At 44.3% G+C, this 16,891-nt stretch overlaps 1 protein-coding gene across 3 annotated transcripts in view; it reads right to left on the bottom strand.

Moving 5' to 3' along the window:
* Positions 1-16,891, bottom strand: part of CPQ (carboxypeptidase Q) — a 459,208-nt gene that overhangs the window by 382,363 nt on the left and 59,954 nt on the right. The gene's annotated exons all lie outside the window — the stretch shown is intronic.

Raw genomic sequence — 16,891 nt, 5'->3', positions numbered from 1 at the left:
GGGCATGGAGGCTCTAGTACTCTGTTGTACCGCCTCTAACTTGGATACATGATGTGATACAGGCAGGTATGGAGGCTCTAGTACCCTGCTGTACTGCCTGTAGCTTGGATACAAAATGTGAAACAGGCGGGCATGGAGGCTCTAGTACCCTGTTGTATCTCCTCTAGCTTGGATACAAGATGTGATACAGGTGGGTATGGGGGCTCTAGTACCCTGTTGTACTGCCTCTAGCTTGGATATAAGATGTGAAACAGGCGGACATGGAGGCTCTAGTACCCTGTTGTATCGCTTCTAGCTTGGATTTAAGATGTGATTCAGGCGGGCATGGAGGCTCTAGTACCCTGTTGTATCTCCTCTAGCTTGGATACAAGATGTGATACAGGTGGGTATGGGGGCTCTAGTATCCTGTTGTACTGCCTGTAGCTTGGATACAAGATGTGAAACAGGCGGGCATGGAGGCTCTAGTACCCTGTTGTATCTCCTCTAGCTTGGATACAAGATGTGATACAGGTGGGTATGGGGGCTCTAGTACCCTGTTGTACTGCCTCTAGCTTGGATATAAGATGTGAAACAGGCGGACATGGAGGCTCTAGTACCCTGTTGTATCGCTTCTAGCTTGGATATAAGATGTGATTCAGGCGGGCATGGAGGCTCTAGTACCCTGTTGTATCTCCTCTAGCTTGGATACAAGATGTGATACAGGTGGGTATGGGGGCTCTAGTATCCTGTTGTACTGCCTGTAGCTTGGATACAAGATGTGAAACAGGCGGGCATGGAGGCTCTAGTACCCTGTTGTATGGCTTCTAGCTTGGATATAAGATGTGATTCAGGCGGGTATGGAGGTTCCGTATGGCATCCTGTAGCATATCAGTCCACATTTGCTGTAATTGAGCCTCTTGATTGTGCAAACTTGTTGAAGTTGGCATCCCAGATGGTCCTATACATGTTCTATTGGCAATAAATCTGATGCCCGGGCGGCAAAGTGTGGCCATGTTGAGAAGGCATTACTGTGACATGCTTGACGTATGCGGTCGAGCATTACCTTGCCAGAAAATGCCTCTTGGAAGCCCTGCCATAAGAGACAACACATTGGCTGCAGGATGTCTTCAACATATCACTGAGCGGTCATTGTACCACTACTAGGGGTGACCAACTGTTGTATACAATGGCTGTCCTGACCATCACACCAGGAGGGGGCAGTGTGCCACTCCACACCAAAGCAGGATTGAGGCGCTCACCCCATGGTTTCCAAATAAAAACACGGTCATCGTCAGTGCCTAAACTAAACCTGGATTTATTCCTGAAGACAACAGGTTCTACTTTGTAGGAGTCCAATTTATTTGTTCACTATACTACTGCAAACTGAGGCGATGGTGCATGGGTGTAAAAGGCAGGACACGTAATAGGCGCCGCGAGACCAAATGTCCTACAGCCAAGTGCCTGAAAAGGGTTCCAGCAAACAGAGGACTGTAACGATGGAGCCATCTGTATCTGGATACAGTTAGAGCTGCTCAGGCTTGCCAGACGATCCTCTCTACTGGTGGTCTGTTGAGGGTGTCCTGAGGCCCGTTGCCTTGTCTGTGGGCCTTCACACATCCACTGGTCCCAACACTTCCTAACAGTCTGGTCAGAATGGTCTAGGTGGTGGGCAATTCGTCGATATGCATTCCAATAATGCGACTCCTCTCAAACTCTGTTAACTGGGCAAAAGCTCTACGATTGCGTCGTACAGTCATGTCTAGTCATCAACAAGCCCCACACAAGCGGAAAAAGAGACCACTACACACAAGAAGCCTCTGAGAGTTTTTTCTTATAGGCCAAGGGTGGGACCACTTTTAGGGTCTCAGATGGCAAGACCGTTCATCTAATCACCACAACTCTAATCATTTGCTTGTCAGCCTGAGATGTATCTGCATGCCAATGTTTACAGCAAAATGACAAATTCTGCTAGGTGCTTGGTTTTCATCTTTACAAAGAGTGTAGTACAAGCAATCAAATGATCACACGTTCCAGTTATCTGATGGGGACAATAAGAGATGTAGAAAAAAGCTTTACGCAATATCTAAAAACAGTAAGAAAAATTGTAACGAATTCAAAGAAAACCCCATTCACTTTTTTCCATAAAATATCTAAAACAATGAAAAAAAAACCATATTTGATATCGCTGTGTTCATAGTAGTTCAAGCTATTAAAATATTACATGGTGAGCAAGAATAAAAAATAATAATACAAAAATACCTGAACTCCCCAAAAAACTGATTGAAATGGTGATCAAAAAGATCACGCAGCCCAATCGATGAAAAAAACTAAAAATGCTAGGGATTTCAGAATGTGGTGAGGGAAAACAGTTTTGTAAATTAAAAACCAAAATAAGTTTCTTTCCTTTGTAAAAAGAGAAAAGAACAAACTATAAATTGGGTATTGTTGTAATCGTACCGATCCGCACAAGGTTTACTGCACTGTAAATGGTGTAACAACAAAACACTTAAAAAATGGCGCAATTGCATCTTTTACACCCCACTATAAGTTTTTTAAAAGTTTTTCAGTACATTATCGGATACCTTTAATCGTACTGTTAAAAAAAAAAAAAAAAATACAACTAGCCCTCCAAAAAAAACCAAAACATGCCCTCATACAACTATGTAAACGGAGAAATAAAAAAGTAATGGAAGGCAGGACCAAAAAAAAACAAACTCCTCTAGTTTTATAGGGGTTAAAAAACACTATGTATGTCCCAATATTCTATTACCTCTTGGGAAACCAGTAATCTCAGTGATGTGCGTATAATACTAAATAGGGCACTTTCCATGGTTCAGAAGCAGACGCCTCCTTCTTGTGGCGGCCTATTTGGCTTAGAGATCTGCTAAGGTTATATATGAAGCACCACTGTACACAGCAATCCATGTCATTCTGAACTGTTTATGTTTAGACATAGTATTCAGGATCCCTACACACGTCCCCTATAGCAGGCCCAGCAGCAGCCCTCTACCCCTATCACCAGCAAACCACTTCTTTGTAAATACATTCAGTGGAAAGACAATCTGCTGATCCTCACATATTCTGCCTGTTAGATATTAATCAGACTTAGTGAAAGAAAACAAGTGAACCAGATAGACAAACTGGAACAGGATGGCAACGATTGTTTGAAGTATTTCATCAGTCAGTACAAAACGGATGCTACATCAGCAGGGGACTGCAGAACTGAAATATGGGGCCAATATAGGGGACACTGTCACTACTGAGGCCGATATAGGGGACACTGTCGCTACTGAGGCCGATATAGGAGGCACTGTCGCTACTGAGGCCGATATAGGAGGCACTGTCGCTACTGAGGCCGATATAGGAGGCACTGTCGCTACTGAGGCCGATATAGGAGGCACTGTCGCTACTGAGGCCGATATAGGAGGCACTGTCGCTACTGAGGCCGATATAGGGGACACTGTCGCTACTGAGGCCGATATAGGGGACACTGTCGCTACTGAGGCCGATATAGGGGACACTGTCGCTACTGAGGCCGATATAGGGGACACTGTCGCTACTGAGGCCGATATAGGGGACACTGTCGCTACTGAGGCCGATATAGGGGACACTGTCGCTACTGAGGCCGATATAGGGGACACTGTCGCTACTGAGGCCGATATAGGGGACACTGTCGCTACTGAGGCCGATATAGGGGACACTGTCGCTACTGAGGCCGATATAGGGGACACTGTCGCTACTGAGGCCGATATAGGGGACACTGTCGCTACTGAGGCCGATATAGGGGACACTGTCGCTACTGAGGCCGATATAGGGGACACTGTCGCTACTGAGGCCGATATAGGGGACACTGTCGCTACTGAGGCCGATATAGGGGACACTGTCGCTACTGAGGCCGATATAGGGGACACTGTCGCTACTGAGGCCGATATAGGGGACACTGTCGCTACTGAGGCCGATATAGGGGACACTGTCGCTACTGAGGCCGATATAGGGGACACTGTCGCTACTGAGGCCGATATAGGGGACACTGTCGCTACTGAGGCCGATATAGGGGACACTGTCGCTACTGAGGCCGATATAGGGGACACTGTCGCTACTGAGGCCGATATAGGGGACACTGTCGCTACTGAGGCCGATATAGGGGACACTGTCGCTACTGAGGCCGATATAGGGGACACTGTCGCTACTGAGGCCGATATAGGGGACACTGTCGCTACTGAGGCCGATATAGGGGACACTGTCGCTACTGAGGCCGATATAGGGGACACTGTCGCTACTGAGGCCGATATAGGGGACACTGTCGCTACTGAGGCCGATATAGGGGACACTGTCGCTACTGAGGCCGATATAGGGGACACTGTCGCTACTGAGGCCGATATAGGGGACACTGTCGCTACTGAGGCCGATATAGGGGACACTGTCGCTACTGAGGCCGATATAGGGGACACTGTCGCTAATGAGGCCGATATAGGGGACACTGTCGCTAATGAGGCCGATATAGGGGACACTGTCGCTAATGAGGCCGATATAGGGGACACTGTCGCTAATGAGGCCGATATAGGGGGCACTGTCGCTAATGAGGCCGATATAGGGCGCACTGTCGCTAATGAGGCCGATATAGGGCGCACTGTCGCTACGGAGGCCGATATAGGGGACACTGTCGCTACGGAGGCCGATATAGGGGACACTGTCGCTACGGAGGCCGATATAGGGGACACTGTCGCTACGGAGGCCGATATAGGGGACACTGTCGCTACGGAGGCCGATCTAGGGGACACTGTCACTACGGAGGCCGATCTAGGGGACACTGTCACTACGGAGGCCGATCTAGGGGACACTGTCACTACGGAGGCCGATCTAGGGGACACTGTCACTACGGAGGCCGATCTAGGGGACACTGTCACTACGGAGGCCGATCTAGGGGACACTGTCACTACGGAGGCCGATCTAGGGGACACTGTCACTACGGAGGCCGATCTAGGGGACACTGTCACTACGGAGGCCGATCTAGGGGACACTGTCACTACGGAGGCCGATCTAGGGGACACTGTCACTACGGAGGCCGATCTAGGGGACACTGTCACTACGGAGGCCGATCTAGGGGACACTGTCACTACGGAGGCCGATCTAGGGGACACTGTCACTACGGAGGCCGATCTGGGGGACACTGTCACTACGGAGGCCGATCTGGGGGACACTGTCACTACGGAGGCCGATCTAGGGGACACTGTCACTACGGAGGCCGATCTAGGGGACACTGTCACTACGGAGGCCGATCTAGGGGACACTTACTACGGAGGCCGATCTAGGGGACACTTACTACGGAGGCCGATCTAGGGGACACTTACTACGGAGGCCAATCTAGGGGACACTTACTACGGAGGCCAATCTAGGGGACACTTACTACGGAGGCCAATCTAGGGGACACTTACTACGGAGGCCAATCTAGGGGACACTTACTACGGAGGCCAATCTAGGGGACACTTACTACGGAGGCCAATCTAGGGGACACTTACTACGGAGGCCAATCTAGGGGACACTTACTACGGAGGCCAATCTAGGGGACACTTACTACGGAGGCCAATCTAGGGGACACTTACTACGGAGGCCAATCTAGGGGACACTTACTACGGAGGCCAATCTAGGGGACACTTACTACGGAGGCCAATATAGGGGACACTTACTACGGAGGCCAATATAGGGGACACTTACTACGGAGGCCAATATAGGGGACACTTACTACGGAGGCCAATATAGGGGACACTTACTACGGAGGCCAATATAGGGGACACTTACTACGGAGGCCAATATAGGGGACACTGTTACTACGGAGGCCAATATAGGGGACACTGTTACTACGGAGGCCAATATAGGGGACACTGTTACTACGGAGGCCAATATAGGGGACACTGTTACTACGGAGGCCAATATAGGGGACACTGTTACTACGGAGGGCAATATAGGGGACACTTACTACGGAGGCCAATATAGGGGACACTTACTACGGAGGCCAATATAGGGGACACTTACTACGGAGGCCAATATAGGGGACACTTACTACGGAGGCCAATATAGGGGACACTGTTACTATTGAGGCCAATATAGGGGACACTTATTACTGAGGCCAATATAGGAGGCACTGTTACTCCTGAGGCCAATATAGGAGGCACTGTTACTCCTGAGGCCAATATAGGGGACACTGTTACTACTGAGGCCAATATAGGGGGCACTGTTACTACTGAGGCCAATATAGGGAACACAATTCCTACTGAGGCCCCTCTGCACATTGCAGCTTACCTCAAGCTGACTTAGAGTATGCTTACACATGGCGGAAATGTTGCGGTATGCCCGCAGCGGAAGTTTGCATGTCAAATTATGCAGCATTTCTGCATCCAAAAAGCAGTCAAATTTCACAACATTGGCTCAGATTTTGACTGGAAATAATCCACGTAAGCGCAGCTAATTTGATACTACGCAGCATAATCAGGTGCGACACCGCTGGTCAGCTGAGGCCACTACATGCCGCTAAGACCCAGAAACCGGGAGCGCTGACAGCGTGAAGCCTTCAGAGGAGGCTAGGGGAGCGCCACATAGCATGGTACTCCAGCTAGTTCCTCCCTGTCTATTCTGAAACAGACCTGTCCTTTTTATAATGATGGAGGTAAAAATCAAACGTTGGCACTTTGCAATAAATAAGTGGGTTTTGGGCTGGAGTTTGGGCGCTCGGTCTCTAAGTGGTTCGCCATCACTGACCTAGAGTATACAATCCTGTGGAATATAAAGCAAGGGATTACTGTACATTAGATTTAATAGAATCATTATCTTCGTTTCACATTATCCTAATCTGCCAGGCTACAGATGCTCAGTTATCGTGATAATGCTTCAAGATCTTCTCTCATAGTACTAGGAGAAATACAAATCTCACTAGAATTGAAATTCCTGCTTGAGCCACTTTAATCTGCTGGTCTGGAGCCAATTCACTAATAATTTTAATAAAATACACTCCTGGTCAAAAGTTTTAGAACACCTCGATTTTTCCAGTTATTCTTGACATTAACACGGTTAAAGTCCAGCAAACGACGCAAAATGATTGAAAGGGAAGTTAAATACTTAAAAATATTATGAAATTTTAACCTGAAACGCAACAATAGTTTGAATTTATGATTTTAATCAAAGGGCTTTTTTTCAGGGAGCGCAGCAAGGGCAGCGGTGCAGAAAAGAGGAAAACGCAGCTTGATGAACTGCAATAAAATTGTAAAGGGGTTGGGATATTGCACAATGTCTCTTTAAAGGGAATGCATGATAAATTACATTTTTACGTTAAGGGACCTTTCACATGGGACAGAATAGGCTGTACAACGTATCACAAGCCACGGTAAATTCTGCATCAAAATCCGCGGATTTCCATGCAAATTGATAATGACTTAACATCTGCCTGCAATTCCGCATCAAAGTCCGCAGTTAGACCTGCAGATTTTGGCATGGAATTGCAAAGCTGTGGATTTGGCTGCACCCTACGATGTAATTCCGTCCTGTGTGAAAAAGTCCCTAAACACTTTTTTTAAAGAATTTTTCATGATTTTTTTTAATACACAATTTCAGTCCCAAACTGCATTTTCCGCACTGACCACAGAGCCTAATAGGCGGACACAGAAAGCTTTGCAGCCGTCATCTCACCACCATGATATGCAGGATTAGGGCTCATGGCCACGGGCGTAGGGAAAAATACTGCCGGTGTCCCCGCAGAGCCTTACCGGTGTTTGTGATGCCGGCAGATAACACATACGAGCAGAGAGTGGGACTCTTTTTTTTGTAATTCCCCACTCGGTTTCATATCAGTGTTACATATGAATCGCCGTATGGCCAGCATTACATATGCTGCCCCTACAAAAGTGTAAGGATCACACTGCGTCGTATGCCCAGAAATAGAGCATGCTGTGATCTATTTCTCGTGCGTATCGATATGCAGTGTCTACATGCTCCTGTGCATGGATCAAGGAAAGTCCATTTACTTTCATTGACTCCATTCATGGCGTATCAAGTGCCGCGCACCACACACTTAATGTGCAGAGAAAAAATGCCTGGGAACATGAGGTCTTAAGGTTCATTTACACACACAGATGATCGCTCAAAATTCGTCAGACAGCTTTGAGCAATCGTTTTGCATAGGTACTAATGGGCTAATCAGCCTTTTAGTACTTCATTGCATGTATTTAGAGAATAACGAGTGGTCTGTTCTCTAAATACATTACTATTGTTCTCCAGCGGGACAGCTGCTGTTAAAGAATGTTATCAGTGCTGCCCGCGGAGAACACAGCGTGCGGTCCGTCTTATCTTATCGTCCCAAGGGATGAGTATTTCATACGGACCTAAAGTCAGCGATGGACGAAAAATATGCGGTAAGTGGACGATGGACACACATTTACACACAACAATTATCGCTCAAAATATGTCTTTTGTGCGATCATCGTTGTGTGGAAAAGGGCCTTTACACTGAAAGGTAACTCCTATGTGTAAATAACACAGGACTCACCATTCAGGTGATCAGCTGTGACTATATACCCTCCCTGCACAATGACCCCCGCACAGATCACAGAGCAGGTCTCCCACACAAGTCAATACAATTAGGATGTAAAACTTACTAATTACCTAGAACTAGTTGGGTGACGGTATCCATAATGGTCTTCATTCATCAAAACGGTGTAACGGTAACCCTGTCCCTGCGGCCCATAGCAACCAATCAGAGCTCAGCTTTCATTTCTCCACAGCACTTTAAGAAATGAAATCTGTGCTCTGATTGGTTGCTATGGGCAACAAGGACGGTCTTGCTTTGATAAATAAGACCCACTGTCTGTTACTCAGCGTTCCCAGAAATGCAGAAATTGGCAGAATGGGATTTTCTAAAAGGGAAGTAGGACTACTATGAATTGTGTATTCTAGGCTAGAACAGATTGTAAACCATCGCAGGTCACAGACCGTCGTGTCCGTAAGCAGAAACAAGTCAACACGAGGTAACGGATATTTATTTCCATGATTACACTAAGCTGGAATGAGAAAAATGGCCGCACAAAGCGTGAAATTGGAGCACAGATCCATTGACCACATTTATGTGAATTCCTAAACTGTGAGGACACGGGATTACAGTTTATAAAAGTGGAAAGTGATTACAACCTCGGGCCTTATATAATAGGATATTGCCTGTTTAAGAGCGCACATTCTGGCGGGATCACTTTACCTCGACCAGAGCGTTGTAGTGCGGATCACGTTTTCTATCTGATACTACAGAGATTTACGGGGTTTAGAGACGTACATAAAAATACACGTATGGAGCAGGAGGCGGCCCGTGGCTCGGTTTTCATTGCTTTAAATCCCTTCTGGGATTAGAAGCACAAATAATATTGTTTTAAGACAAGCAGCAATAATGGAAAGTAGATTGTACGGAGGGATGGTACAAGTCTTATTAATAGATGTGCTTTAGGGTTCACATACATGAGCCTATTACAGACAGATCTACAAAACAGTCCCATAAACATCTAGAAGCCCATACCGTGCCGCTGTAGGCCTCGGGCTTCCTGTAGAAATGTTCCATCACACTCCAGATTAGAATTTTATCTCAAAAAGGAGTTATTCGGGACATTTTTGATTTTTGTCTAGCGATCACCTGTCCGCAGGTCATCAATAGATGATCGCGGGGGACTGGAACTCAGGATCTCCACTGATTCCTGGTGCTGCTGTCACTATGGACAAGGCAATATCTCTCCCACCCCCACTCCCCCATGCTCACTCTCACAACTCACCGCTCACCCCCGAATCTTTTCAGACGAGCAGGCATGTACTCGAAAATGCCCATACTCGCTCGAGTAATTTGCCTAAACGCTCGCTCATCTCTAACCAGGACACATCTGCCGTGCAGAGGAATGAAGATCCATCCGTGATGGAGGAGACCCACGCCACGTCCGGACAGGTGAGAAAATGTCTTTTTTGGCCTCATGGCTGCGGGCTCGGGTGGGATCCGCTGCGGGATTCTGCACTGGGAATCAGTGTGTGCCCGTGGACATAAGGCCTAAGTGGCAGAAGCGCTCAGCCGAGTGCTGCACCCCTTCAGCTGTGATGAGCAAGCGGGGTACAAGCTCTGGAAAATGTCTCTTGTTCTATCATTAAAAGCTGGAGTTGTATCACTGCACCGTCAGGTAAAATTGCTGTTCAGTACTATAGTTGGGCGACAGCTGAAATACTGCTGGTCATTTAGCTTTCCCAGAAAAAGAAATGCCCAAGTAGGAGTTTTAAAGGGATTCTCTGAGTGTTATACAAAAAGTTCTAAAAATATAACCAATTCTGTTAAAACTATAAAAGCAGCAGCATTTACCCGTCCTCATCAGCCATCAATCCAGCTCTGCGGTCCCACGATCCTTCCGGTTTTCATCTTGGCACGGTTGCCACCTGACCACTGCAGCCAATCAAAGGGTGCAGTGGTTAAGAGTTTTTCTCCTGGCATCGTGGCTCCCAGCAACTTAACGGTGATGCTAGGAGAACGACACCTAACAGCCGCAGCCTCCGATTGACTGAAACGCTTAGGTGGTAGCCGTTCCAAAAATAAGACCGTGAGGACTGTGGGGGTGCAGCGCTGGATTGCCAAGGAAGAGGACAGGCAAGTACCCCTGCTTTATTATTTTAACACATTTGGATCTATTACTATATAGCACCTTGAAATGGGTTTCATCTCTACCTAAAATTCCTTCACAACCCTTCAGTCCTTCCTGGTTGCTGCTGACCAGGACATGTGACTGATGCAGCCAATCACCAGCCACAGCAGTGACCCTCCATACCCAGTGATTGGCTGCAGCAGTCACATGGCCTGGTCAGCAGCAACCAGGACGGACTATGGGGTTGCGAAGCAAATCTAGGTTGTGGAAAAACCCTTTTAAGCACTAGAGAACAAACAAAGGACATTAAAGAATGCAGGTTTAGTTGCTGTAAAACATTTTGTCTTCTTTGTCTTTTACTTCTTTTTGTGGGTGGGAGCTATTCTGAGTTTTTCTAAGGTGCAGTAATATCTGTGTGTCAATAACTGACATCAAACAGAGAACTGGAAGTAATAAAGTTATAATATAAAGTTCCTTAATTTTTTAAGACTTTCTGGAGAACCACAAGAGGCACTCAATGAGCTTACACAATAGTCCTAGGTAAGGGGCAGTCCACATGGAAAGATTCCTTAAAAGGTGTACAGAGGTCATTTGCATTTTGTTGGGTTTGTCCTCTATCTATTACTGCATTGTAGTCAAGTAGGAGTGGAACAAAACAGAGACAAACAGATTAAAAAGGAGTGCTCCGATCCTGGTCTCAATGACCTTAAAGAACATTTCCCACCCCTAACATGCACTACTATCCATGTGGAAGCAAGATCTTTCTGCAGATGAGATCTTGTTATATGAAGAGCATCTTACCACACTGATGGCCCTGCAGCATTGAAACCAATGGGAATTGGTGGCAGCAGCTTTGTTATGGCAGTATCAGCTTTCTAACAGGGTTTGGTAGTAATTGTAAGTAATTATATGGCAGAGGCATCATGGCCTTATGATTTTTTTTTTTGCTTTGCATGGCATCATACGTCAGCTGGAGGGCTTCATAGAGGGTACATTGGTGCTGGGTGGAGATTTAAATATAGTACGTGGTCCTCTAGTGGATGTCTCCACAGGTGTCTCTCACCTTGCCTTTTCGGTCCTGAAACAAAATTAAAAAGCTCCTCCACACCCATCAACTCAAGGACGTTTGGTGTACTACTAACCCTAACTCTAGGGAGTACATGTTTTACTCTCCTTCTCGAGACACTTACTCCAGAATTGGCTACTTTTTTGTACATCACACGAATATACCTTTTATCCACTCATCTTCCATTGACCCAATAACTTTCTGGCCACGCTATGCTTTATGCTTCACTGACTACACCTCTGAATCTCCCAGATGCCTGGAATGCCACTTAAATGAATCCCTCATCCACAACATTCCAACTCTTGGAGATATCAAGTCAGAACTGTCACATTATTTTCAGGAGAACTCTCTGACCAACACATCCCCTTTAACAGTATGGATTGCTCATAAGGGTGTGGTCAGGAGTCCTTAATGAGAGGCTAATATTTACACACACTTTCTGAATAAACCTGTCTGCTCCTTATATTGCATCTCTATATATTTTTTCCACACGTATAGTGCTAGAACACTCTTTAGGAAGGTCTCTTGTAACCTATTTGCCTCTTTGAAATATTCCATAATACTAGAACTATTTTGGCGCCTCCCTACTTGTCAGTACACCACCCAGCCCGCTCACTCCGATCGGCTAAGACACTCAGACTTAACACCCCTGTAATACGAACCTCACATGCTCGCCTACAGGACTTCACCAGAGCAGCACCGATCCTCTGGAACGTTCTACCCCAAGGCATCCGGACAATTCCCGATGCACGAAATTTCAGACGTGCCTTAAAAACGCACCTCTTCAGGGAAGCATACCAAATCTCCTGACCTAGCCCCCCCCCCCTCTTCCTATGGCGCCCCACTCAGTTTGCCTTCTAATAACTGATTTCCACATGTAATCCCCTATTGCCTGTGTTCCCCATGCCTTGCTCCCCCACCCCCACCCCTTGCACCTCCTGTACCACCCTCAACCCATTTGTGTCAAACTGAATGTACCTCATATTGTAATTGTTGTATTGTTTTGCATTTATCCATGCCTGAAAGCGCTGCGGAATAAGTTGGCGCTATACAAATAAAGATTATTATTATATAATTATTATTGGTGCGTCCCAATAAATTGACCTTTAGGAATATTAAAAAGCCATGTGGACAGATGGCAACTGGATAGGGATATAAAACTATCTGTGTCAATTTCCGTCAGATAACTTTTTGTAAGGAGTTTTTTCTTAATCAACATATATAGGGATATCCAGGAAATTGACAAGTCCCTATTGCAACAAGGGACCAAACTGTATAAAGACGTCACTGACATTGATATGTTTAAAAAATTCATTAAGTGATGCCTCGCTACCTTTCCATATGAAAGTGACATCCTCAATAAATCTCCTCCAGAGGACCAGGCCCAAACTAGAGTCACTAACCAACGAGATGGTGGATCTTTCCCACTTATACAGGTTGGCGTAACTAGGGATGGACCTGGTCCCCATGGATGTACCCCATAATTGCAAGTAAAAAAGATCTTCATATAGAAAATAAATGGGATTTAAAATAAATGTAATACACCTCACAATAAAGTCCACCAGCTCCTCACAGTACTTTCCTTGATTTCATAAAAATTGCTTCACTGCTTTGCATCCCTTATTTTAATCAATAACAACGTATAAGAATGCTAAATCCAATGTCCAAATTAGAAAATCCTTTTTCCATTCAATTTCCTCCAAAAGCCGGGAGGTTCTTCATAAAATTTGTAAATGTTTATTCACAAACTCAGATAAAATTGGAAGCGAGTCAATCCAGAAATTATTGGCCTGCCTGGAGGATGGTGCAAAGATTTATGTATTTTAGGGAGGCAATAAAAAACAGGTAAGTGTGGACTCTTGTTAAGAATGAAGGCCTGCTTTTTTTTTTTTAATTAAGGAACCCCTTTATTCTTACACAGTCTTATGAGAACTTCCAATTCTCTCAAAAAACGATCAGTCAGATTTAAAAGCGAATTACACGTTTTTTTCATCACTAAATAAATGTAAGGATTCTACATGGTAGTCCTCTTTACTGAAAATGACGAAAACCCCCTCAACACCTTTATCGGCTGGTCTAATTACCATCTTTTACTTTTTGTAAAGTTAAAAGAGTTTGCTGTTCCTCAGGTGTCAAATTCTGACGCATACATTTATTACATTTTTCTTAAACTTCCGGATGTCTGTAATCACTACATTTTGAAATAGGTGAAAGGTCTCCGAATATTCATTAAGGGGATTCAATGACAATTATATATTAACCCCAGTAGGTTTATAACTTCCCTGCCTCTTCTATTTTTGTTTTCACATTTGTTTTTATTAAAGCTAACCTCCACATAAGCCATTTTATACCAATAGAAGGACTGAAGTCGTTCAGTGGTGTTGAGGGGGCAAATTTTAATCTTCTCTACACAATAAGGCCTCCTCTGCACAAGACAGGGTATAAGCACTCAAACTATATCTCTTACAATCCGGTTCAACTTTTTTTGTTGTTCATTCTTTTTATGGATTTGCGCCCCTTTCTTTCCCTGCTTGGCTTTTTTTGACTCAAAAAGATCCTTCTTAATAGTCTTCACTTTTTTAGTAACTCCCCCATTTAATTTCTTTATTTTCTCTCTACCAGTCTGCTTAGTAGTAGCATTATCCATATAGTTCCCATTACCACTCCTACTCTGCTCTCTCCATCTATCCCATTCAGTGCTCTTCTCCTTCGCCTCCACCATCAATATTCATCCCATTATATTTCAAGTTACACAATCACCAGCAGCTGCCATATTACTATAGAAAATGGGAATAAATTCTTCATGGTAAGGTTGTTCAGACGTGCATATCTATTACTGAACTTCATCTCTTATGTTTATGAGGAACCAATTTTCTCAATCATGTCTATCTTTCTCTTGTATTCCACCCCTGTGATAACTTGGGATGTCATGTGTTTTATCTATAGTATTCATGTCCTTATTAAACACATCAGAAGTACAACCATCTTCACTCAACGGGACCCCAGAGATTTCATAAAGGGTAAATTTGCATGTCTAATCCCCACCATCACCACTCAATTTATCAATCGCATAGACATCACAATCACAGCCTAGGTTCTGATACATATCGGTATGACTGCATTTTACTTCCTATGGACATTATCTTCTAAGCGTCCTAATGTTTTTCTCAGATACTAGGAGAAAGCAATTTTATTTCTTCATTCTCCTCATACTGTTTCAACTTATCGAACAAAGCTATAACTGACTTAATCATCTCAACCAAAAGTCATATGATGTTTTTCAATAGAAAAGCCCACAAACATCTCATCCCACTCTCTCAAAATGTTTGGATCCCCCATATCCAGCTAGTGGCTTATAAATAGTTAACCCAGTTGGAGTGAAACCCAACTCAAAATATTTCTCGAATGAAGCAATTTCACATAAATCATGCAATTCTCAAGTTAATCATTTCTCCCAATCGCCTTAAATCTTCCCTAGCCTGATTCAGGTAGAAAGAATTGTTTTTATTCGGACATTCAAACATAAAAAAAAAAACATTTTGAATATTCCTTGTGACCCTTTATAGTCCATCCATAATTTGAAAGTAGCCATAAAGAAATACAAAGCCCACAAGAAAATTCAAACTTAAGTATCCAAATAAGGTTAAGGCTACAGGAAACCAAATGGTAGAAAATCAAACCTAAAATTACAAGCAATTAATGGGCATCGGCGCCAAGACAAGCAGCAATATATGCTTATATATGTACATATATAACCCCGATGCAGCAACTCAATACTGGCTTCTTTTTTACCACTAACCTATGAATGTTCATAGTTGAAAAAAAGCGATATACCAGCAGATCTTGGCATGGATACCCATGAATTCATTGTGAAAATTTGTTTAACTTTCCCGTTGTACTATTGGGTCAGTTGGTTTATTGTGGAACATTGTTGCTGAGATACCAGACGTGCCACACGATGCTCGGCTCTAGGATCAACCACAATTGGCCTTCAACTGTGTGATCCTTTCTTGGATGTCTGTCTGTGGCTCAACCAGCCTTGGTACACCGTTGTTTGGGAACAGCAAAAAGTGCAACGGTTTCAAAAATACTGGCACCACACCTCCGAGCACCAACAATTTGCCCATGGTCAAAGTCAATGAAGTCACGATGTTTACCATTGACTGCCAAATGTTGCCTTCTTCAGAAGAGGTCATCACATGGCACCTCGTTACTCATCACAAGATATCACTCACCAGTTGGCCCTAATGAAGTGGTCGTTGAATGTATTTACTGGTAGTATTTTATTTCAGGGAGAATTATCTTTAATGCAGAAATTCAGAAACATTTCTGGTAATTCGAAGGACGTTCCCTTAGACATCCAGCAAATTATTTCTTTAAAGGAGGACTACCGCTACTAATAATGTTTGATTCTAAAATATTCTATTTAGCATCGAGATTTCCCAGGATATGAAGAATGACATTAGCGCACGGTTAGTACTGTGACACTGCAGTGAGAAGGTTACATTGCTGGCGGATTAGGGGATCACGGTATTATGTACACACACTTGAAGTTTTCTTAAAATGAATGTCATTATTATCCATTATTCCCCATATAATGTAATAAATGTGACACTGAAGCTATGAAATCGTATTATTTCAAATATGACCTCCATTTACCATAAGCAGTGTTCTACAGGACAGCAAATTGCTTCCTTTTTCTAGGCCCATGATGTTCACTGTCATTCTGATTACTTTCACTATGGGTAGAATCAGCATAAAAAATAATATAAAATTACAATAAAAGCAGAATGGACTTGTGATTACTGAATAATAGAATAGCATTATAGATACAAAAAGAACCAGACGGACTCCATAGTGATGATTTACACTGTGCCTACAAATTAAATTCTCTATGGTATCTCCAAATTGCCATGCCACAGCCGACGTGTACCCGATCTAAGTAACATACAAATAATACAGCATAGCTACAGAACTCAATCATTACACAGGGTGGGAAACGGAAAAGTAGCCCGCCTCTGATAATAGTGCGACAGGAAGAACGAGCAAGTGGATTTACCAAAGATTTATGGATTTACCCATGTTACAACAGATGCTGGAGGCCCTTGTTGACTTCTATGCAAATCGTAACATTACAACCAACGGACAGAGACCGTGTCACATAAAACATCCCCAAATCACAACAGAACCTCTGCCGTAA

The sequence above is a fragment of the Eleutherodactylus coqui genome, chromosome 9 (genome assembly GCF_035609145.1).
Source record: "Eleutherodactylus coqui strain aEleCoq1 chromosome 9, aEleCoq1.hap1, whole genome shotgun sequence".
Lineage (NCBI taxonomy): Eukaryota > Metazoa > Chordata > Amphibia > Anura > Eleutherodactylidae > Eleutherodactylus > Eleutherodactylus coqui.
The sequence above is the reverse complement of the archived record's forward strand: the minus strand, read 5'-3'. Positions and strand labels throughout refer to the sequence as shown.